General features: G+C 39.8%; 1 protein-coding gene across 7 annotated transcripts in view; it reads right to left on the bottom strand.

Moving 5' to 3' along the window:
- The window catches only part of TBL1XR1 (TBL1X/Y related 1), a 108,150-nt gene that overhangs the window by 44,432 nt on the left and 38,531 nt on the right, over positions 1 to 25,187 (bottom strand). For all 7 annotated transcript variants that reach the window (XM_084212617.1, XM_084212621.1, XM_084212620.1 and 4 more), the window contains exon 2: positions 16,671 to 16,735. The gene's annotated coding sequence lies outside the window, so the exon portion shown is untranslated. The remainder of the gene's footprint in view (positions 1 to 16,670; positions 16,736 to 25,187) is intronic.

Raw genomic sequence — 25,187 nt, 5'->3', positions numbered from 1 at the left:
ATTCTCAGTGTCTGACAGACACTTCCAGCGCACTACTAGGACTGACAGGTAATTTTTAAGATGCCTGAAGTGTTGTGACCTGCTATATTATTTGACAAACATGCTTTACAATTTTTAATACAAAAGGTTAGCAAGTAAATATTACAAGGGCAAGCAGGATTGCCCAGGTGCAGATATGCTTTTTACAGAGGAGAAAACACTGAAGTTGCCACAGAATCATTTAGGTTGGAAAAGACCTCTGAGATCATCAAATCCAACCTACAACATAGCACCATGTCAACACATGAAATGCAAGAGAATTTTTGCAAATTTTTTAAGTATTAAGAGGTTTTTTTTAATTGCTTGAGAACAACAGAATGTCTGTAAATCTTGTTGGATTAAGACTGCACCTTTTGATGGGTTCTCATTATTACATAAGAATCAACAGGACTGTATTAAATACTGTCTGCAATAAGCATACACATAGATAAAAGATTCCCTGAGTCACAAGGAATTGACAATAAAAACATGAACTGTCACGAAAAGAGAGTCAGAAAAACATACAGGGACAAAAACTTCAAAACAACCCCCTGACAGTCACTTCCAACATGCTTCAAACTGACTCTGAAATCAGAGAAATCAGAGAACTCAAACCTGATGTATCCTGTAGAGTTTAAAGGTGTGCCTCATTTGGTCCTACACACAACCCTCAGCACCACGAGAGGATTACTGGTGTCAGCTCTGTCCTTGGAGCTGGACAAACACTGCCAGCTCAATGGATTTTATCAACGGATTTTATCAATGGACAACAACCTCAAGCACGTCTTGAAATGGCCTGGATCCCAAGTGATGCCTGGAACACCAACCTCCCCAGCTAAGATCCCTGCATCTGGGACTCAAGATTTTCAGGATTGGTTCTCTGCCCAGAGCTGCCTTCTGCATAGCAAAGTACATAAGAGCCAGGAAAAAGAAACCACCTTCACCTCCTCAAAAAAACCAACGAAACAAAACCAAACAAAAACAAAAGCACTTCGAGATTTCAATCTCTGGATATCTGTAAGAACATAGAAGGATGCTTGCTCCAAGGGATCTGTCTATCCACAGCTGTTTGATTCACAGCAATGACACTGAACTATGCTGGAACATAGAGACACAGCTTTGGGGAGACCAAATACAAAACAGCTCAGTACCTTTGGAAAGGCACAGAAGCTAAAAGCTGTGTTTCCTGTATCATCAATGCCATGCCCTGCAACAAGCAAACAGCTGCAACCCCCACCCAGCCTCTGCAGGGCAGGGTATTAAAAGGCAGAATGCTGTATCTTGTTGTCACACACCTGCTGCTAATATGGGCTTTTCTTCACACCTGCAACAAATGCTGGGAAAACCTGAATGCAGCAGCTGCAGTGTGTGGTTGAAGGGAGTGTGGGTGCTTCCACCAACAGGTGAGTCCCACAGGTAACTGCAGCAGGGTTTTAATCCAACAACAGGAAACACTTTCTAGGACACAGCTTAAACTTCCTAGGACAGCAGCTAAATGAGCAATGCAAACTCTAGAGATAGAGAGAAACAATTTTTGCTCCCTGTGAATTGAGCACTCACAGCAAAGTTGTTCACACAAGAGGGATGAGAGGCAAAGACAACACACACAAATTCCACAGCTAACAGTCAAGGCCCAGATATCACAGCACTGCTCTATGGAGTTTGGTGGAATACACTTACAAATGTGTGGCTATGTGACAAAACAGATCTAAAAATATCAGGCATATACGAAGTACAATGAATCTCTCACATAGTCTTCCTGTCTTATTATCAATTCAATTAAGAATTCATTAAAAGAACAAGTATCACATATGCTTATTAATTTACAGATGAATGTGAGTGTGAGAGAGAAGGCAGGACACAGGGGGAACAGGTAGAAGAGACAAAACCCTATGTTGAAGTTTGTCCCATCAGAGCAAACAAAAACATCACGTCTCTTTGGTATAGTAACACACATGCTGTGAGAAGCAATGAGCACTTGAATGCATGTTTTATTCTGATCCCAAAGGATCAAGCTGCCTGTGAGATGCTCCTTCTTATTTCATTCCTCTTCATTTTGTCTATGAGCTACATACTTTCAGTGAAAGCCAAAAAACTGCTCTGTATTCTACTTTAAACAGAGGATATGTACAGAAGTGATGCTGATTAGGACTCACAAACACAGGTGAGATGTAGACAATGCATCCCTGGCTTTCCTCTGAGGCCTTGCTTCAAGAGGGAGACTTCCCTCAGTGGTTGAAGTGTTCTTACTTTGAAATTGCCATGCTCAAAAAGTGGGTTTGAAGAACATACTAACTTTGCTATCAAGCTTTTGATTGCAAAGGCTGAATGTTACTGAAGCAAAAGTTTCAGAATTAAACATACATGCAAAGGATACACAGCACAGATGAATAATAGATGCCTATAAATAAGCAGAAAAATAGACTTAAAATATCCACATAACTATTAATTAGTTATTAATATTAGATCACTGGTCTATTTCCTTTCAAATTAGCCACCCACTAGCAAAATGTCAATTGCAAAACAAGAGACTATATTTATAGTACAACCTACTTTGAGTTTTGAGCGACATGTCAGCCACTGCTCAATTACAATACCCTTTTTGTGTGCCTTCCCAAATTAATACCTCACTTTCATTACAGGCAACTATATGTACAAAAGCCATGTTGGATTTTAATAGCCTTTATTACATCACATAAGCTGGGGCAAACATTTTTCCATCTGGAACTGTATGCAAAAGAAAATAAAAAGAAGCAGAGTTAAATAACACGCTGGAGTGAAGCTGAGTGGGACACTGTACACAGTGATGCTAGGAGGAGTGAGTGTCCAGGAGATGGTCATAAGAAATTCCTGGATCTGATTTTGTTATTTCCCAGAGAAAGACCAGCTTTGATTGCTGGTCCCACCTGCAGTGCACTGTGAGGTGCAATACAACATACTGCTCCATCTTTAGACTGGATTTAAATGGAAGAGTCACCAACAAAGTGGAAAAACTCCTCTGGCAAAACTTGACTGAATTAGGGACTTTGGAAGAGGAGAGTTACATTTCAAAAAAATATCACCTATTTCACTGAGTTTTCTTCTAAGTTTAGGTTTTGTGATTTCCCCTGCAAACAGTTCTCCTCCCTTTATCTCTCCAGATGCCTAACACTATCTGCAGAAGAGCAGAAAAAAGAGCATCCTGCAGAGGATGCTCAGTGGAGATGGAAAGCTGGCAGGAGAAACCCTGCTAACACACACTGAATTGCCTCAAGCCTTCTGCTGAGAGAGAAGCAGGACTCATTGTTTCAGGTACGCCTGCCACAGAGAGAAAGCAGAAATGGAGACAATTACATAGAAACAGCTCTCAAACTTAAGACTAAGGAACCCCATCCCATCAACAAGAGAGGACCTGTATTCATGCCTCAGTGGATAATAATCCATTTTTACAGTTGTACAGCAGAATACTTTGGAATACTCAGAAATGTTGGAAACACAGACTTGAAGACAAACACAGAAGTCACTGCTGCTCAGCTCTTTTCTTGGTATAAAATCACATCACTTCCTATTAGCTTGCAGGAGCACACTCCTAATAATGCCATTTACAGAACTTTCTTCTATAGCTAACTCTTTGCATCTTGAAAAAAAAAAAATTAAAAATTCCTCCTCCTAGCCTTACGATTTACACAAAACCAGGAGGCCTCTGCCAGCTGTTTAATTTCTCCTGTATTTATGCATACCAAAGTACTTGTACAAAGAAATCAATTGGAGCTGTAACTAATATTGCACGTTGCCAATTCACCTTGAACTCCAAGGAGAGTGAAGAGAATCCTGTTATTAAGATAAGTTATTAAGATCATCATTTGCTGTCTGGAAACAGGATTGTCTGTGGTTTTCAATTTCATAATTTTTATTTTTTATCCTAAAATTCACTCTTACACTGTAACTGTTAAAAATTAGAAGAAAAAAAATCAGGAAAAGGAAACAAAATCTGTAAGAAATAAATACAAAGCTAGCTTGGATCCAAAGCCACTTTCATCATGTGGGCTATTTTTATATCCATTATATATTTTATGTTTTCTAGTAACTGCCACACTGTAAGCAAAAAAGCTGCAAGGTACTCAAAAAGAAGCTAAGAAAGAAGACATGAATGTGGTTTCATTCATCCCGATAGGTTTTTTCTTTATAGATACTAAAAATATTTAAACCTTAAGGAGATAATTTAAAAATGTTCAGGATTAGAGTGGGCTTGACCAACTAAGTCTCTATTATCAGCAAATTTCACTCCAGCAGCAGCTGTAGGAATCCATGTGTCTTAGAGTTATGAATAAAAACTGGAGCCCAGCAATCAATAAGCAGTTTTGCCTCTGCAGCTGTAACACCAGAACTGCCCTCACACCAGCCCTGCTTTATATAAAACCAGCACCAAGTCAAGACCTACTTCATATCTTCTGGTTTTTCTCCTATTCCAAATCATTTTACTTGCAACAGTCATATTAAAACTTGTAAATGCTATCAGCAATAGGAAAACATTATTTTCTGGTTTTTGGTTTTTGGGTTTTTTTTTTTTTTTGGTAGATTTACCCTAGGCAAAACTGGCTTTACAGAGGGAAGGACATGTGTCATCATTTTTTATGGTTTCATTTAATCTTTACTAGAAATAGGGATAGAATTTAGATGTTTAGGCATGCTGTGGAGATGAAGACAAGTGGTTTTCTAGTAAGTCCTGCCTCATACAGATCACTCAAAAAATCCACACCAAAATTTTCTTTTAATCACAGGGGGGGAAAAAAGAAAAAAGAAAGTCAAGCAAGCAAACAATGGACACTTTAGCCCTTTTGCTGACAGAGTAACATCCTTTTGTAAATAGTACATTTTCATGCTATTATATAGCTCACAGGTTCTGTGACACTGCTGAGGGAATGAATTTCCACCAGACAAACCACAGATTCCTCAGTCAGCCTAAGGTGGATCTCCTGGTAAGAGGATTCTCCCTCCAAGATGCCACAGAAGCTGCCTTTCCGCTGAATTTAACCGAATTAATTGAAATTATTGTCACTGACTATCCCGTTATATAACCACAGGAACAATAAATCCTTTGCCATCGTGCTCTGCACCTGAATTGCAGCTGAGAAAAGAGCAAAATCCAATGACCCTGTGCACCATGGCAGGAAAAGCAGCCAGGGTTATTCCTGAACACAACCTCTGGATAACACGTGGGGTACAGGGTATGGAAGGCAGGCAGAGGCACAAGGATGAGCCAGCACTGTCAACTGATCATGGACTTGAACTTCAGCTCCTTAATCTGCTAGAAAAACTACTCAAAATATACTAAAAATCTTATTTTCTGCCTCAGGTCATGCAAACTGGTCTGTCTGTTCAGCATAGCAACACTGGTATGAGAAGAGGCTCACTGTAGATATGCCACAAGATACAGTATTGAAAAACAAAAATAGCTCATGAAGAAAACTAAGAGCATGTCTAAGCAGTTAAGGTTTGTAGGGCTTTCTAGGCCTGTCATACTTTAAGTTTATACATATATACACTATCATTTTAGAAATGCTTTGAAAAGTTAATAGCAGATCCATTGTTCCCTTTTATATTAAGAAGCAAACTGTTTAAGCATTAACTAACCTTGACAATGCAATTAAAACCTGACCCATTTTCTAGACACAAACTAGCTGCATTTTTCACAGCACAGCCATATGTAACCAAATTCATCTCTATTTACTCTGTCCCTCAATTCCACTTGTAATTCTGAAATTTGAGAAAAAAAAACAAAATAAAACAAAAGGGCACCAGAATTCAGTGCCTGGGAGGAAAAGGAACAGGTACCGTGCAGAGGAGGGGTGGCCACCCCCTCAGCTGTGATTCCATGACTTGTAGAGAAGGAAAAGTCAAACAAGTCTATGTGCAAAGTTTTTATCACTGTTCTGCACTCTAAAACAGACAGCAAGTGAATTACAAGGCTGCAAATCCAGGATTATATAAAACCAAAAAACCTCTGGCAGTCATCATCTTTACTACTGAGCATAAATCACAAAATGCACTGATAGAACCCTTGTAAAATCTCTGATGTGGTTTTATAGACACTTGGACAAAATGGAGTGGTACAAAAACATCTACAAAACACACAGGCAATTAAAAAGCAACACATGATGCAAGGGACTCCACTCATTTCACTTAAAATGTTGCTGTTCTACTTCATGTACGTCTCTCTTTGCTCAAGGAATGTTCACAACACTCAAACCAGACATAATGAACATTATTACTGCCCCCATTTATTTGGATAACCACATCATCCAAAAGATCTCTTTTTAAGATGGGGCCCCCATTATGCTAAGGTTGCAAAAACAGGTAGGACTTCGTTCCTGTGCTGAAGAGATCATAATCTCCCCAGACAAGGTCAATAAACAACACCAAAGGTCAACAACAAAGTCTCCTGTCCAGGACTTTTGTTGTTTTGTTTTAACATATATTAGACCATCTGCTACTCTCTCTTATGACCAAGGTCCTCCAGAGAGCCAGTACCACTGCTGCTGCCAGCTCTGTCTTTCTAGCATACCCATTAAAAAAAAAATTCCTCTTCTGTGGGAGACAAAATACACTGAAGTTTTCAATGATAATCGAAGTGCTGAGATGTAACACAGCTTTTCTAGAAATTCCTGAAAGTGCCAGTTACTACTGCCTTAAGATAAATACAATGTTGAATATTGTCATATTTATCTAAATTCAGTAACTTCTCTGGCCAGTGGAATGAAGTATTTTTAGCAAGAATGAAGATTAAATGCTAGCCCTTGGTTTATTTTAGAAAAAGAGCTAGATAAAGAGCTATGTAACAAGTCTAACTGTGTCTGGAAAAAACCAACTATATAGAGCTAGCAGTGAGGGAATGGGATTCTCTTGTTTTCTAACCATATTCCTAATCAGACTCCTACAGACAGGTCCTTGCTCAGCCCCAGCGAGCCCAGCAGAAACACCAGAGCTGAGCCAGCAGGGAAGTGATTTGCAGGAACAGGCTGAGAGAGGGAAGGTAAAAGCATCACAGGAAAAGGCACTTTTTTCTGTTCTTGGCTCTGGCTGTTGGGCTGAGTTAGGGATTGCCTTATTAAACAGCATTCTGAAGCTCTAGAAATTTGCAGCCATTATGAGGCAAAATGTTACACAGGCACTTCTGCCTGGCTATGATTCTTTCTTCACTCAGCAAACATTTAGTAGGTTTAAGGTTTCCAAAACAAATTGTTCTTTTCCTAGGTGTTACTGAAACAATCCATACAGTTCGCTTAGATTTGACTCAAAGATAAATAGATGCATTTCCTACAGTGAAGACCATGCTTTACAGATCTTCCAATCCTCCTGTACTAAGATGAAATGAGAGAAGTAAAAAGAAGCAAAACCCCTACTTCAAAATGTTGCATTTTGGAGGATTTTATGGCATCCACACATTACAACAGAAACAATTGTCCCCCTGCCCCTTTTCAGTATATTCCTTTTCATTTAACGCAAGATGTCTGTCATGAAATCCTCCTAGGAATACATAGCAAGTCAGGGAACACTTTGCTTTTTGACAAATCCTCTGTGCTTAAGGAATGCAAGTGTTTCCCTCACCCAATTCTTCAACTAAGCTTCCTAATTATAGCACTCTTACAGGATTTCAGTATGTGCTGGCAGAGGCGCTGTGTATCACACTGAATTTAAAGCTGAGGTAGCCACAAAACTGCTCTTCAAACCCCCAAAAACAGGCACATGGCAAGGCTGCGCTGGCATTTCTCAACCCTGACACAGTGTGCAGTCAGCTGCTTGTGGAATTGAGTCACATCATCATCTTCCCAATTGTCCTAAGTGCTACTCAGCTCCCATAAACTGTCCAAGGGAGGGCTGTGAATTCACCCACTTCCCAAACAGGTCCTTTTTCACCTGACCTCCAGGCAATTTTTCAGTTGACCTCTTGGCAATTTTCATGGGTGCAGCCAGAGAGATGCGTGAGGCAAAGCTGGATTTATTTTAAATAAATGAGTTCTCTGGCATGAATTAATTTTCCTGTGGATATAGCACTGCAAATCCACAAATGCCATGCTGCCAGGGCTAGAGAATAAGGAAATGTGTTACTCTGTGACCCAGACCTCCTCCTGGGATGCCCAAGCTCCTTTCCCTACTCAGAGCACTCCAAACCTACAAATCACTCTTGATTTTTCACCAGATGAGTTACGAGTCACAAAAATATGTGGAACAATTGACTTCACTTAAGCTGCAATGCTTTTTTCTTCAAAAGCAAGCCCAGAGGTTCCTAACTTATGAGTCGTGCATAGCTGACATCTTTTTCAGTTGATGTCACCCATCACAGCTGTAACTTGGCACTTCTAGTAACACTCTACTCAAGATTCGCCTTTCCTGATGTTTCTCCATTCCTGCGCTTGGAAAATGTCCCACATCTATCTTGGGGTAACAACAGAACCTCAGGAACCGTAAAAATGACTATTTTTTCCCCAGAGGTTTGCTATGTATAGATGCCACGAGTTCTTTTCAGAATGATTTTAGAATTTGCGCACATAACACTCCTTCTTCAAAGCATAAATTTAAAGATTTATGAAATGGATTAAATTGTCTTCCAAATCAGACAAAAAATGAGTCCAGGACTTGCTTATGTGCTTCTGAATCTGCTGAAGTATAATGTTTCTGATCATTACACTGTTTTCTCTCAGGCTACACTTTCTGCCCCACATCCCAACCCCCATGAACTCCAGACACTGGGACATCAGGACTAAGATATTTCAGAGGATCTCATGTAACATTCCTTCCTCTTCCAAATATGCCACAATCCACATCCTGCTGTGGACAGACTGAAAAGCAGCCTGATGAAAATGGGAAGCTTTAACAGAGACAGTCCAAGTGCAAGTCAATCTCAACAGGGTAAACCCTGCGACTGCTTTGACACTGGCTTTTTGTACGAAAAAAAAAAAAAATCAGTAATTTATGTAGTTTGCGTTGTGATGAAAAGGAAATTCAACTGAAATACACGGACCACCATGGAGACACTGTGAAGAAAAAACCACAAGCCACCAAACCAAAAAAAAAACCAAAACAAAATGGCAACAGTTGCTCCTGAGGGCAATGAGGAGGCCAATCTGCTGAGAAATTTCTGTCAGCTTCAGCAAAAGGGATGTTAAAACAAAACTGGATGGGTCAATGGAAGCAACTTTGCTCCACAACAGCCTATTTACAACAGCTCCCAGTCTGAGTCCAGAACTGGGACGTGCAAGAGTCTGCTCAACAACTGGGGAGGACTTTAAAACAGGAACCTCATAAACTGCAGCAGCAGAGGAAAAATCCTAATAACCAAAACTGAACGGTTCAGCAAAAAAAGGATTTTGTTTTTAGAAAAAGTTAAACATAAAAGAAGCCAGGAATTAGGCCAGTGGAAAGGTATGCCAACAATCTATTCTAAGCTACATTTCCAGTCACAAATTCAAACACGTAGCAGTTACTTGCTTATCATAAGTAGTATGAAATGTGTACAAGAAAAGGCAGCAACGATCCTGCCTAAAGAGCAGCACATCACCTTGGGGTATCAATGGTGGGAAATATTAAGTTGTATTTTATCTTCTATTTAGAGCAAAACCCCAGCATCCCTAATGTGGTTTCCATTTGCTATTTACGTAATTAAGTCACCTCCTCACAGTTCAGATACCCTTACTTACTACTCAGGTTACCTCCAATTTCCCAGATGGTCAGTCTCCAGAAAACACCATCTGAGCCTCAGCCACTTCTTGGTTAAATCTATTCTGATGGCTTATTCGGAGAATAATTTATCAGCTGTTAAAAGAATATTTGTTACAAATTTGTTTTCTATGTAAATAAGGCTCCATGAACTAGGATGGAATTCCAGCCTTTTCAAATTCATTTTAATGTGAAATGCTGACATCAAATTGTAACTTTGTTTGATTATTTTTTCTGTTTATGTTATTAGCAACCAGTTTTTCTGGCACTCTTTCCTGTTCCAGTTCAATCACTCGGTTGAATTACTTGAACTTCTGCTGAACTGCACCAAAAAAAGGAAAATTAACTAATGCCTCATTTGATCTTGTGACCATAAAACTTGTGTTTTCATTCCCTCTTTAACCTTTGACCATCTATTTTCCCCTTAATTTGTGTGTTATGTACCTGATAGTTTTAAAATTGTTTCTTTTATTCATGGAAAAAGACTCTGCTCTGATGGTTGATCTGCCCTCTGTTCATTTTAACCACCAGTGACTTTATTCTGCATTCTCATCAGTCATGGAGTCCAACTCCTTGCCCTGCACAGAACCATTCCCAAGTCACACACATGCCCAGTTTATTACTTTATTCAAATCCTCTCCTTTTCACATTGTTACGATGGACTTGAATTTAACTTATGCCACTGGACTTAGCTTTTTTTTTAAACAGTTGTTAAACACCTGAACACAGGATAAAACATTTTTAAAACACATGTAGATTGCAATAAAATATGGTCCATCTACAGCCCAAAGAAATTAAGTGAAAGGGGAAGATTTCATGAATATCATTAATGAGGTCAAAGATTCTAATTATGGCTCACATTTGACATCAATACCCTCCATTTGTGTGAATATTAAATTCATGGATGCCAATCCTACGTACATACGCTCAGTATGGGATTCAAATCCCTTGTCTTGAATAGTTTCTAATAATTGTTCACTAAATTACAATAAGAACGCCACACACGACCTTTATTTACAAATATGGGTGCACTAACACACTGACTACAATTTTTGCTTCTCATCACTGGGTGAACTAAAGTCTTGGAAAGCAAATACAGGCTTCTAGCCATGCCATCCATGCTGATGGCCACACAGGGCCCTGGTTTTTGAAGGCCAGCAGGTCTCCGTTTCTCCTGAGTAAATAAAAGTCAGCATCAGCAGTGTCATTCCAAACAGCCTGCAGACTTCCTATTGTTCTGCAGCAATATTCACTATCTCCCAGCATCAGCTCTGCTGCAACTAAGGGCAGCTTTTACTTTTGTTAACTTGAACTAACATCAACAAGAAAGAAACCAGGATCAAGGTCTGATGATACAAGTGACACATTGACATGGTCTCCTGTGAAATCAGCTTTGCTCTTCTGCAGATGGCAGCACTCACGTGCTGGGACACAAAAGAGCCTGTCCTGGGGTTTTCTCTGTCACATTTCTTCATGTACACTCAAAAACCAGTTTAATTTTTTAACTGTGCAACAAACTTTGCCAATGTTGAGAAGACTTTACACTATATTTCTAATTCTTTCATATAATAGAGCAGGAAAAGGGTAATTCCAGGTTATACAACTTCACCATGGGCATATGGCAGTGAACCCAGAGCACAAACACAAAATCTCCCTCTCCTCTAAAGCAGATGGCATGCTGAACAAGTAAGATATAATCTAATGCTAACTGCACTACTATTATCTATTGAACCAACACCAGTTTAAAGCAGTGAAGACAGAAAAAACCTAAGGCAGGGGAGGTAAAGCAGAGGAAGACAACAATGAAAAAACCAGACTAAGCCAGCTGTAAGAGAAGACAACACATAGCAGCAGAAATGGCCTCTTTTCAGATATAGTTAAGATTTAAAACCTAGAAATGGCAGTAGATAAGGAATAGTAATGGCCCTCACCCTGTTTTAGAAGATGTTCCTCTAGCTCGAGATACTGGCCCAGTTCCCTTTGCTCTTGCACTGCACTGGGCACCTGCCAGGGGCTAAATATCCGAGCTGCTTAGATAATTACATATTTATGATTTTGCCGAGAATTCTTAGTCAAAGCTTATTTTTGAACTGTAAAATGCTTAGAGAAACAGCAGAGAAAGTTCTCTGACAAATGCTACTTCAAAACAGAGCCAACACTTCCATTTTTTTAAAGGACGTTCATTTCCGTTTCAGTTGATTCATTCAGTGGTGAACTTTAATGGCAGAAATGGGAGAAAAGGGGTGTTTTCCCTCTCAGTCAGAAAGGGATCTTGCTAGTGTGTTTAACTTGCTCTCTATAAAGAAACAGAAAATTCAAAAGCCCTTCCAAAAATTATTCAGAATAGTGTATGTACAATTTTTAATGCTTACCACAGTTTGCATCCTACCACATGATGGAACTTTTCTTTCATATCACATTATTAGTAGCATTTCCTCTTCCACACATAAACCATCAGATTAGCTAACAATGAATAGAACTGATGTATGAACATTTTGGAACATAACTGTTTAGCCACAACCAACCATCACACAAAATACATTGCACTTCTCCTTCCTTCATTCATAATAGCATCCACTGATTTCAGAAGGAGCAAAACAGTCCAAAATTTCATGTTGTCAATTATTTGAGACTATTTCAGAACCTGCTAGAAGTTTTTTTTTTTTCCTTTTAAGGCTGCACTCCATAAATTGTACAACCAACAATAAATTTCACAAGCACTTTTAGGCCCTACTGTTCAATGTGCTTTCAAGCTTGGTTAGCTTTATGCATGCAAGAACTCTTTATTTATATTGCAAAAGAACTACTCCTACACTAAAAGTTACATGTAGGCACATGCATTTGTATTTCATACAATAAGGGCCTTAAGTCTTGCAGGGTTATTTATTTTGAATCAATTATTCTAGATGCTTGAGGGCAACATCTTTAGTCCTGTCAAGTTTCATAAACTCTGTAAAGCAGGGGTCCCTGCTCTCAGTATGACAACCAACCTTCAGCTGCACCGCCTTACAAAGAGCTGCTCATCTGCAGATACTCATTTTATACACCTCTAGCTGAGAGATACCATTCAGCTCCTCTTGAAACAAAGCCAGTTTTGCAATTCCAGTGCAAAAACCTTGGAGCTAGAGGCACAGACCTCCAGCTGTCCTTGGCAGGTGCCAGCAGAGACAAGGCTTCCACATCAAACCCAACTCTCCAGCTCATATTTCCTCCCTTGGTTGTCTTCCTTTGCATGGAAGCATTTCAACACAGTGGCCTGGCAGAGCAGTATTTGGATGGGTTTAGCTGCTGGGGAAGCATGGGCTAATAGTTAAATCCATTTATTCATTTACCTGTCTTCTAAGGAGTGTGAAGGACACAGGACTACCTGAAGGCACCACAAAGACATTCAAATTAAAAACAACTTGCTGCAGTCTTGGGGAAAATGTTGCAGACAGTCCTTTCACTTTGGAGTGACTCACTCATTCTCCCCAGCTCCTCCAAGCCCTCCTGCTGTTTGTGAGCTAAATCCCCTGTAGGTAATTACACTGAAATGTTGCACCCATGGATTTGCTGGCCCAAGAGACCCAGTGCCTGCAGAGCTGCTCTATCCCACCTCTCAGGAGTAGGAACAGTTGACATAACACACAATAGGTGTGCTACACCCTCGAAACACAGTATAATGTGTTCACCTAGAAACAGGCAGCACTGAAAACAATGGATTTAAATCACCTACTTGGTATTCCCCCCAAGACTGTGAGGACATGTCTTAGATGTTGATGACTGCTTGCCTGGGGACTAGGTAATTTTGTGTTCACTGCCTATCCTCAGACTTTACCTGTGCCAGCTAGTAACAAACAACAACATTCTCTATTCTCTTCTGCATTAGACCTTTTTAACTGATCAGGGTGCTGATCTTTGTCAAACCATCCATGTAAAGGCTCAGAACCTGGACACAGTGTTTTCCAGGATGCCTCTAAGAAGGACAGCACATGGCCCAGCTTGAGTCCTTCCAAGCCCTATGACAGCAAGCTGTCATAGGACAGTCACAAACTGGTAGCTCACACCTTTCTGTAAGCTCCTGGGTTTTACACAGTCCATTCTGTATTTCTAAATTTAGATATACACCTATATGTGTGCATAAATACATGCACAGATAAGCACCCTCCTATATTCCCACATTATTCATGTGAACACACACAAACATGCTTCAATGACTTGCAAAAGCAGAAAGGCAAACTGGTTAGCTTCCAAAACTCACAAAAAGGCAAGACACAATGGAAAATCTTTCTTGGGTAAGCTACAAGTTCCATCACATAATAAGAAAATGTATTTGCTAAAGCCCTTGTTGAAATCCTGATGTCATCTTTTGCTTAGACCAAAGATCCAAGACATCAAATTTTTATTTCCGACATATTCATTAATTCTTGTGACCACAGATTAAGTACAAGTTATCAGCCTCTAAATGAACCTTCAGAATCCTAGAAAAGTAGCATTAGACACTCACTTTCCTGCAATTACCAGGCCTTTTTCATTTAGCCTTTGCATCTTTCCTTTGACATTGTGAGGAACACTAAATTTGGCTGGAAGAATGGGAAGGAGAACTCACACCCACTGAACACAGCCATGCTATATCATAATATCAATATTTAATTTTCTAAAGAGTTGCCAACAGCTACAATAATTTTTGAAGAGTAACTAGTATTTTACCCTATTTTGTTTGTCAGTTAACATAGACATAACATATGCATAAATATCATAACATAATATTATACAAAAAATAAGCTTCTTTAAATTACCTTGAAAATTGAAAATCTAAGAAAACAAAAGAAGAGGATGGAGTATGTGTAAATTGTTATTTTGGGTGTTTTTACTACTAAGAAATGGAACTGACAATCAGGATTTAACCATGACCAAAAATGCTACAACCATTTCTCCAGAGAATCAGAAATTAATTTCTTATTCAAATATATCTGTTGAACATGGGCAACCATGGTTAAAGCAAGGCCTTCCTGGGGGAAGTACAAAACCTGCTTTCTTCAGTGACCTCTGGCCCATATTTTGTTTACACACAGCAAAGAGAAAAACATTATAAAAACCTCTAGAAGTTTTTTTTACTGTACAGGTTTAGTTCCAATTACTTTGGGGATGGTAAAAAATGTGTCTAGCTTGTCTCTTAAATCTACATTTAAACTATCTCAAAGTTAATCAGAGGTGAGTAATGGCTTAGAAATCTCTTGAATAATAAAGTATAACAACTTAGAGCACAAAAACAGCCCTCAAAGACAAGAGTGGGGAGTACTTCACTTCACTGCAAGTAACAGTTGAGCATGTTTTATGATCACTGTAACAACTACCATGCCCTTGAGACCGTGCAATTCTGAATTTCTAATATAATTTGTAGGGGGAAAATTAGGACAAAATGCAGTAACATTTCAAGTACAGTCTCACAGTATTTTAAAATTTTATGAAGTATAAGGACTAGGTTAATATGAAATGAGTCATGTTTTTAAGAGAGGCAGTAATACAGATCAGTATCTTAAATCATAACTAAAATAACACTCAACCACTACAAAATAAAAAGAAAATAGAGCAGCTTTTTGCTGGAAAAAGGTCAACAACAACAATGAAGATTTAACAATAATAGAAAAGGCTGAGACCACTGCTCATTTCAGGACCTAAAAATTAAAATACCAGTCTGAGTGACCAGGTAAACACTATTCTTTCTCACTCAACAAATCCATTCCCACCACCTGAAGTTCATCTCAAATTAATATAAACTCTACTCATATAAACTCTGAGCCTAAAAACCAGACTATTAAACAACATACAACCTTGGTGCAGATCTTCTGATTTCAGAGGTATATTTGCTTTACTTTGTGACAAATATATTACATTTCACTCCATCATGTCTTTGGGAGTTAACAGAATTGCTCACCACCTCAAAGTGAAGGAATTACATCCAAGCAAACTCACTTTGAGCGTCATTTTCCTCACAGGGCAAATACAGTGGAGTTGCAAAGGTATAAATAAGTGAGGCAGTAATTGATTTACATATTCTTTAGATCCATTTCCACATGCAAACCAACAGAAATCAGCTCAGCTCTCAGATGCAAAATTGAGTTTTCAAAGCAAGTGGTTCAAAACATTACCCCTTTAACTTCTGCACTGAGCACAAGAAGAGAGAGATGCTTTAAATATAGAATTCACCTGGCACGTTATGCATTTAATTCTTAAGGCTAATGCTGAAGGTACCACTCTTGTACACCTCAACTGTGATAAGATACCAAAACTGCTAAAAAAGAGGTTGTTTGATCAAAGCTGAAGCAGTAAGTTCCAGTCCTTCCCTTCAGGCCTCAGCTCTGCTTTCCATCTGCACAGCTATCAGGAAGCACCAGCAAACCATAAGGATAGCCTGAAAACATGAATTTGCAGCAGTGTGTAACACTAATGTTCAGAGATGGAATAAGATTGCCCCTTTCTACAGAAACAAAGATTTCAACTTCACTGGTCCTACACTAGCAAAGGGGCTGAAGTAAAATACACCTGCCAATGCAGAGCTGGCTTTGGTTTTTTCTGGCAAAAGCTGTTAGTATTGAAACAAACTGCAGAGAGCACCCAAGTGGGGGCAACAGAACATCCAGCTTGGCTAGAGCTCACCCCAAACAGGCTCTTGGCCAAAAGAGGAAGCAACACCAGTTACCAACAGGATGAGCTATGTTACTGTCAAGTCACACTTCTCACTTCAAAATTAACATGCTGCCCTACTTTCCACAGGATAAAACCAGGTGCAGTTGTAATATTTCTGTCAAACAGCATAATGGTCTAGATGTTCCTTAAAAAAATAAAATAATCCACTTGAATACTAAAAAGTAGTTATTCTAAAAACACTATTTGCAGTGTAAGCCTGCTAATGGCATGTGTGCAGAGAGAAACCATGCCACCTGCCACCTTTAGTCAGTTAAAAAGGTACTTACCATTGGCAGTGCATTGATATGCAGAAGTTTTCCTTTCGGGTGCCTCTTGCCACAGAAGGGTGATGCTGACAGGGAAATAAGGAGACAAAATAGGAAATGTTAATATTTATTATCTTGAAACCACAGCTATTGACATCTAAACAATTTGAAAAGCCCCAAACAAAAATCAACATTCCAATGGTATGACTCCCAAAATGGTATGACATCCACTGTGAAGCAGTAAAAGAAAAATCTGTTTTCTTGACACAACTTGCACTAAATAACTCAATTTATGTACACAGGTGTGCCCATGAGCCCAAGAAGTTACCAACTCCAGCAGTGACCTCAGTAATTAAAAAAAAAAACCACTAGCTCACACTAATTGCTAGCAACGCTTGACAACATGTAAATAACAAAAATCTTCCTAGTGCAAAATTCAAGAGAACTCATTTCCACCTTTAAAACCCAAACAAAAACATAATCCAAACAAATCCACACTCTCCTACATTTTAGTAAGTTTTTTTACACGTCAATAGTAATTTTACGCACCCTACAATAAAATAGCTAAGTGTAAGCACACAGCTTTTGACATCCAAATATGAGGTAACTCCATCCACTACAACATTCATTTTTATTCAGCAGTGACAAACGATTTTTATCCACACTAATATTCCTGAGTGGTTGCCCTCCACACAAATACTTGCCAGACGACTTTTCTTTAGGACATAATCTAATCACCCACTCAAAGAGCAGGAAGGGTGACAGATGGACATGGGTGACTAATGAAGTATTACCAGACTATTTTTAGATTAAATTCTTTACCAAGCATCTGCAACCTGTGGTCAAAAAACTTTTACTATGAGTAAAGAGTAACTATAGTTTGTGGGACTCATGATTAACACAAGGTTCTCACGTGCAATTTTCAAGTTCAACCACCAGGAAATCATTCATTATGGAGCCATTTTTGGATCCAGCCCCGACCCCCACCCAAAAAAAAAAAAAAAAAAAAAAAAAAAAAAAAAAAAAAAAAAGAGTTGCACCATTTGAGCTTATTTTATTCTTAGAAGATCCTACAAGGCAGGCAGTAACATCACCTTCACAGTGCAAACAAGAGGCATTGCAGAGGATGCTGAGGAATGCAGGAATGCTGGGAATTGAAAGAATTTGCAAACATGCTCTTATTTCCTTGCTTAGTTGTACTTGTGCTGCAGAAAATATGTAAATAGGCTGAGTGAAACTCCACTCCTCAAGAGGTACAATATCCTATGCAAGGCTGCTCAGAAAGCTTTTTTTTTCCACAGCCAGAGCTGCTGACCAGGTGAGAAGAGAAAGCTTTAACACCTGCTCTGAAGACCCCATAAAAACATTATCTGCTTATAACAAGAGTTTTCCTTAAAGCAGAACAAAACAGCAACCAACCAAGATTCTTTTGAGAACAATCTAAATCATGATAAAAGCTGTGTGCAGAAAAAGGCAGAGGAGGACCCTGCTTCTGAGCGTGACACTTGGTTTGGGTTATTCCATTTGGGAAGGAACACTGCAAACATAAATAAAGGCATGATTGCACAGACATAAACCATTTTCTTCAAGGAAAAAAGGCTTTCTTCAGTACACACTGCCCAAACTGTCTCCTTCCAACACCTCTTTGCCCTTGTGCAATCTCGAGTGCAGTACTTATCATCGAAGCCAGAGAGGGAAACCTTTCTGCCTGATCCGTGGAAGAGGCTTCTTGTCCTTTGCTTTACATCTAAACAGGGCAGTGACACGGAAAGAAGCTGGAAGCAAAGACTCAAGAGAGCAGAGAATTAGAAAAGAAAGGGTTCACTGACTTCACTTCATTCCTCCTTCAATGTTAATTGGTTGTAGGCTCCAGTTTTAAATAAGGGCGCTTGAAGCGACGTGTAAACATTTAGAAAACTCTGCAATGTCCTTCTTCAGAATCAATTGCTGAGGACAAACGCCTCATCAGCAGCTTTTTTCTTTTCCAAATTTATCTTATTGGATTTTGGCATGTACCTTGAAACAATGCAGGTGACAGTTATAATTTATTGATTTCAGACCATCTCTCACCTTTATATTCCAACACGTTACGGTGATTTAAACAGGTGCCCAGATGCAGTACAGTTATTCTACATGACACTTAAAGGGCATCTGGTGGATTGTTTTTAAGTTTATAAGGCACACTGGAGAATGCACCGCAGCTTGTGAGTTTATATCCTTCATCTTGGAGGGGCTGGTAACAGCTCACCACGGCCTGGTGACTAACATGTTCAACATCAATTGAGAACTGCTCAACTCAACTTGAAAAGAAAGATTATTTTGATGAACACGATGTGTGCTCAGAGCCAGTGCTTACCAGCCTTGCCCACAGCAGTTTTTTCTGCACAAAATGACATAACTGATGCCCGTGTCCCTTGGAGATTTGGGTACAACACCCAACATCATCTCCCTGTGAAGAGCATCCTGTGGTGTACAGAGACCAGCCATGCCCCAGGCCTTAAACCCAGCCTGCATGAATCAGGCAGTTCTCAGCTGCAGGGCTAAAACCAGCAGTCAAACCACCTTCATCAAAGCAGCAAATACCCATCCAGGCTGCCTGCACAGACTGGGCTGCTGCTATCAACCAAGCAATAATCGTGTGGTACGAAGGAAACCACAGATAAAAACATCCCTGGCACCAACACAGTGACAGGTCTGCTTACAAACACACAGACCAGATGTGCACTGATGTTAGTCCTGACCTGCTTCCAAACACAATCAGTTCAAAGCAAGGAGCTCTTGAAGAGCTACTTGCAGAAATGTTTAACCATTTCCTTCCAGAAATGCTGCTATTGGTGCTACTTTCTCCTTCCCAGACATTACCCTGGGTATGTGTTATGGCTAAACCAGTGGTTTTTGCGTGAGCTTTGAAATGCTCCTGTTCTCCATGTGAACTTGTGCTTCTTTCTAATCCTCTTAGGATCACACTGTTTAAACTACTTTCTGAGATTTTAGTGCTATTTGAGTTCTAACAACAAATCTAGCCATTAGATGTTGTGCTTTCCGAATCACAGAAGCCTTCTAAGGACGCGGTATCTTTTCTTCTAAATTATCCTTGAGTATCCTGCTTTTATCTGAATTCAGTATCTGGAAAAAGTGTCCCAATCAAAACAGAATTAAAAATAACTAAATCCTGGATATTCCCCTCAGTAACTAGGCTGCAAAAACCATGAGACAATAACTTTAAAAGCCTAAATTGAAAACTAATCACTCCATTGAATCCTTCCTTTCATTTGGTTAATAGGCACATACAAAGCTAATGGTGATTCTACCACTGCTGCGCTTGGAACATAAACAGAGAAAACCAAAGTTATTTCTTTTAATCACAGTTCCACAGTGATGTATGGCAATAATTTTTTTTTAAGCAATTCAGCACGTCTACAACAACATCTGCTTTTCAGATCTGACAGAGAGGCTAAACTGAGACAAATACCAACTCAGAAAATTCAGGAGAAACAAATACACACAAGTGTGTGTGTGGGGGGAAATCAGCACCACACACAAGATGTCGTTAAGAAGTGCCATTACTTGGAAGTGGTAGGTAGCAATAGGGTTCCTAGTGACAAAATCATGCACAGACTGCTCCTGTACTTCACTCTGGGAGCAGGGCATCAAGGATGTTTTACAGGAATCCTCATCAGGGAAAGCACTGAAAGTATGTAACACCTTCCCAGAGACATATCCACACAAATTCCTAAACTCTACCTGAAACAGCTCTTCTCTGTCAATTGAGAAATTTTTATTTCCTGATCTTTGTTCTTCTACATTTATTCCATCAGAAAGACAGAAAAACCTGATGTAAGCTGACCTTCCAGATGATTCAAAGAAGAAATGCTCAACTTGTACATTCATATCACATTAAATCTGCACAACTTGTCACACTACAGGAATAGTCTTAGATAGAACAAGCACCTGTATGTCCATGGACATATGTGAATCAACTGCTAAAACATAGGGTATCTGAGGGGATGAAGAATAAGAACTGGGCAAGCAGACAGCACTGGTCTGGAGAAAAATTCATCCAGATACAGAAACCCACATTGCAAACTCACAGAAACAGGATTCACTGTGCAATGAGAAACACAGGACAAGTCAGGAGCAAAAGAATACTGCAGAAATTTAACCACCAATTTCTGTAACAGTCAGGCAATCACAGAAAATAGCTCATAGCCCACTGAAAGGGAAGGAAGCTCAGTTGCTGGAGAAGAAACCAACTCAGCCAGCTCCATTAAAAACCCATAATGCACCCCAGTAATCCTGTCAATACCCATCAGCTGGTATAGGAAGGCAAGCAGCACTGCAGCACCATTTCACTTGCAAGCATTTAAATGAAATTCATTAGCAAGTAATCAAATTCACATACACTGGAAGTTAGAAGGTCCTAGAGAATGAAGTTAAACCCAGTCTAGACTGGGAAAGAGTATAAAGAGTTATTATCCAAAGCACTCTTATGCCAGAGGACCTTAGAGCACTCACAAAATCCCACCTGCTACCTGCAGGACAGGGGCCCACCTGTGAAAATTCAAGGTGGTTTCCAATTTGTGGAGTTTTTTTTTCCAAAAATAGTGGGCATGATGACTACTGACATATTGATCAAAACAGCAGCATACTGACAAATAGTTTTTCTGTGTTTTTAGTCCAGAACTGAGTTTTAAATTTAAATTCATCACTGGAATAATAATCAGCTAAAACAACATGTCAAACTGGGTGCTCTCAGCAGACTCACTTCAAATAGGAAAGAGAAAAACATTTTTCCTTCTTTCAAAAAAAAAAAAGAATAAAAATATGAGTAACATTTAGGGCCACTCTGTTATTACAGATTTCAAATATATCCCTAAAATACTGAACCGAGACACAAAAAAGCCCAAAAACATGAAACAAAACAGTTTTAAAAATCGGAAATTTTTTTCCCATTCCCTTTCCTCAGAGTAAAAACAGACATTTCCCATATACTGATTCAGCCTTCTGCAGCTCACTAAATGAACTCAGCTGCACTGGTGAGTGAGAACCCTTCCATTCTGCACTCAGAACTCAGACCCAGTTAACTCAGATGAGCCTTCAGAGCTGAAGGAAGGCCACAGCTGCTTTTGTCAACATGGAAATGTGCTTGCAGGGAACTGATAGTTGCAAGGTTAGAAGGACTTTAAATGGATCCCCAATGCAGGATGGTATGGAACAAAGCTCAAACTGCTTTCCTGGAAAAATCACCTTCTGCTAACAGTGCCTACCTCATCTGTGTTTTTAGACAGATACTGTGTCTTCAGAACAATATATTCTTCTGCTTTGGGATTCACAGTAGCCACACAGAAGAGCTTATCTAGATTATGGCAAGCTTAATTTACTGAATTAATTAAAATTCTGTCTCATATATGCCATGTCACGGTGAGGTGGGACACATGCTTTATGCAGACATCACATTTGGAACTAGACTCCAAATGTTTACGTAAGGAAATCCCCCAAAATAACAAAAGGACTTGACAACATCATTATTATTTTCAACCTCAGTGAGTGTAACCACCATGGGAGCCCAGGCTGGGTTTCCCTCACTGTTGGTACCACTACCACCGTTAGCTCCTTGGGGCACCCAAGGAGGGCATTCTTTCGAAGTACCAGCTCAGATGTCCATGTTTTGCCAAGCCAAGCTAAGGAGCTGCTGAGGACATCCAGACAATGCAGAGGGGCTTGGTTTCTGCTGCCAGAGGTGTTTGCAGACAGCCTGACGTCAACCGGCTCGAGCTGTCCCCGCTGCGGCCGCTGACCCTGAACGCTGTGCACACCCAGGGCTGCTGCAGTGACTCTCCCTGTCTGAGGACAGGAGGAAGGCTGGTTGCCTTCTCTCTGCCCACTGCAGGAATAATTCCCAGGCTACCTGCCCTTGCAGCAAAGGGACAGGGTTAAAAACAAAGGTATTCCAAAATGTTCTTTAAAATCTACCTTGCTCGTGATATTGGGTGTGTTACTGGAGTAGCATAGAGGCTGAAGAGTTAGGATCCAAGAATTCCCTTAAAACAGCCCTCAAAATTATCAGTTACTTTTAAAACTCAAAAGCACTTAAAAATCCACAGGTATGAAAACATTTTTCTGAAAACTTTAAATCGCACCAGAGGCCAAAAGCAAATTTTGCGGTGGCCCTAGGGCTCATACACTCCAGGTGTTCCTGGGATACAGCTCCACTGAAATAAGGCGTTTATAATAATGTGTTCCAGATTCTTCCTAAAATTATTATTACTGTGATTATTTTGTGCAAAGCCAGAGAAAAACATAAGCCTCTCAAACTGCCAAAAAAAGGTAACACTGAATACCCTGAAATCATCAATTAAATGCATCAAGGAATAACTTCTTTATTTTCATTTTATTTTTCAAAAATACTGGTCAACAAAAACTGCTGCACTTCTGCTTCGGTGCCCTCTCATTTCCCCAGGAACTTTCAAAACTGAGTGACACCTGAAGCACAATGTACTCAGGCAGTTGTACCACCTTTCCAAACTACTAATGTGTCTGGGTCATATTTTCCTACAAATAACCTAGAGATGAAGTTCCTCCTGTACAGGTAAACCCTGTGACTAAGTAGCAGACGTTGCCCAAGACCAAGCAACGCAAAGATTATTTTTTCCTTTTTCCAGATCTTTGCACCATGCCACCAGTAGACAACACCATCTTTCCTACAACCTTTGGCCTCCGCTCTTTCCATGTCTCCATCACTTCTCTATTCTGCAACCTCCCATGAGGGCTCTGATTCACAAAGAGTTAACACCTACCTGGAGAAGGCTGCCCTTGTTCATGCACTGCTTATCCAGCCATCCCTGCTAAAAGGACAACTTATTCTTACACAGCAGCTACTGAGCTGTGACAAATTGCAGAGCAGGGAATAGGAGAAAAGCCTGTGCTTCTCATTAGCATGGTAAGCTTTCCTGCCCCTGAGAAGGGAAGCCTTCCCTGCAGCAGGGGCTAAGTCACAGAAGGCAGAGGGACAGCTCACTCATTCCCAAAGGAGTTGTCTCTAGTCCCTAAGAGCTCAGAGGTGTGGCTCACCTGAAGGCTTTGGTTTAGTTTTAAGCTCAAGTCCCATCCTAGCCAAGATCTCACTGCTATTGCATGGGGAGACCTCAGTTTGCCCTCATCTACCCTCTCCCAGCTGGGTGTTCTCAACACTTCCTTTCCTCTCAAAACAAAATGAAGTTTTCTTCCACTCAGCTCTTGAAGCGTCCCACTGCAGGGTCAGAGGAGGACAGAACTGGCTCAAGACAGGAAGAGGGAGCACAGCCCTGAAAAGGGAGAAATGCAGGAGCAGCACTGCCTTATAGCTCCATCATCAAAATACATGTTTCCAAAGGATGCCTGGTGCCTTGGGCAGAGAAAGGGAGCCCAGCACAAAAAGCCTGGAATGATGTACTTGGTACGAGCTGTACCACAAACAGCACCGACACTAACTGTGTAAAATAGGTATCTGTTCTTCTGTTGTCTTTTCAAACCATTTGGATACCAGAGCTGTTTGTCTGTCACACTAACTGAATAGCAAAATAGTTGCATCAATATTAGACTTGTACATGGAGTAAGAGACATCAAAACCTGCTCCAGAGAATAAGGAGCTTACAGTACAGAGAAACATAGCAAAATATTTACTTTAGCACTATGGTCAAGGAGAACAGCATCTATTAAATAAATGGACTAAAGTCATTAATCAACAGCAGCATATTAAACTAATATAATCATGCCACTTGTTCTTTGTTGTTTTTTTTTTCTTAACAACAGGACTTAAGCATGACCAAGGAAAACATGCATTTGATTCATCAAAGACAACGTATTCAAAAGAACTGAGACTTCAGGAAACAAAACCACAGCAGAGAGGTTTTACAAAGATCATCAACTAGGCCATGATTAATTGGTAACAACCTAACAGTGCCCTTATTCAAGCCTCTCCTAAGCAGTAAAGAGGGTTTAGCCGTATGTATACACTTGAACTAATAAACCATGTACCTCCAGGACAGACCTAGGTGATATATCCTGAAATTTAAAAAAAAAAAAAAAATCTCCTAAAAATACTGTTTTGTTAACATTTCAATTATGTTGGTTTTCCTGCTTGTAGGAAAAGGTTTTTCCCTATTAAAAATGAGTGTAAAAAAACCCTAAGCAAACTTATTTTGTTGCCAAAGTGAGTGAAGTCAATATTTTTGTTTCACTGGAAATATTTTCTGTTGGATTTCCTACGGTCATTGCAGCTGTACAGCTCAATTTATATCCCTTTGAACTTACGTGATACACATACAGAGCAACACACAGCAGGTGTTTATCCTACAAACAAGTGAAAGTGGGATTAGATAACCTATTACACCACTTTACAAACAATTTAAAAAGCAGAAAAAAGAACGCTGATGTTAGTTAAGGGATCAGTCTCAAGTACAGCTACGTAACATCAGTGACAGGAGAAAAAAGCAGCAATTTCACAGGAGCAAATGTTAAGGGCAAGAGAAGACTTAGGTTTGTCTGGTAATGATTGGG

Source organism: Fringilla coelebs (assembly GCF_963513975.1).
Source record: "Fringilla coelebs genome assembly, chromosome: 10".
In the NCBI taxonomy this organism is placed as follows: Eukaryota; Metazoa; Chordata; class Aves; order Passeriformes; family Fringillidae; genus Fringilla; species Fringilla coelebs.
Note: the sequence above shows the minus strand (reverse complement) of the source record. Positions and strands in the feature narration are given on the sequence as shown.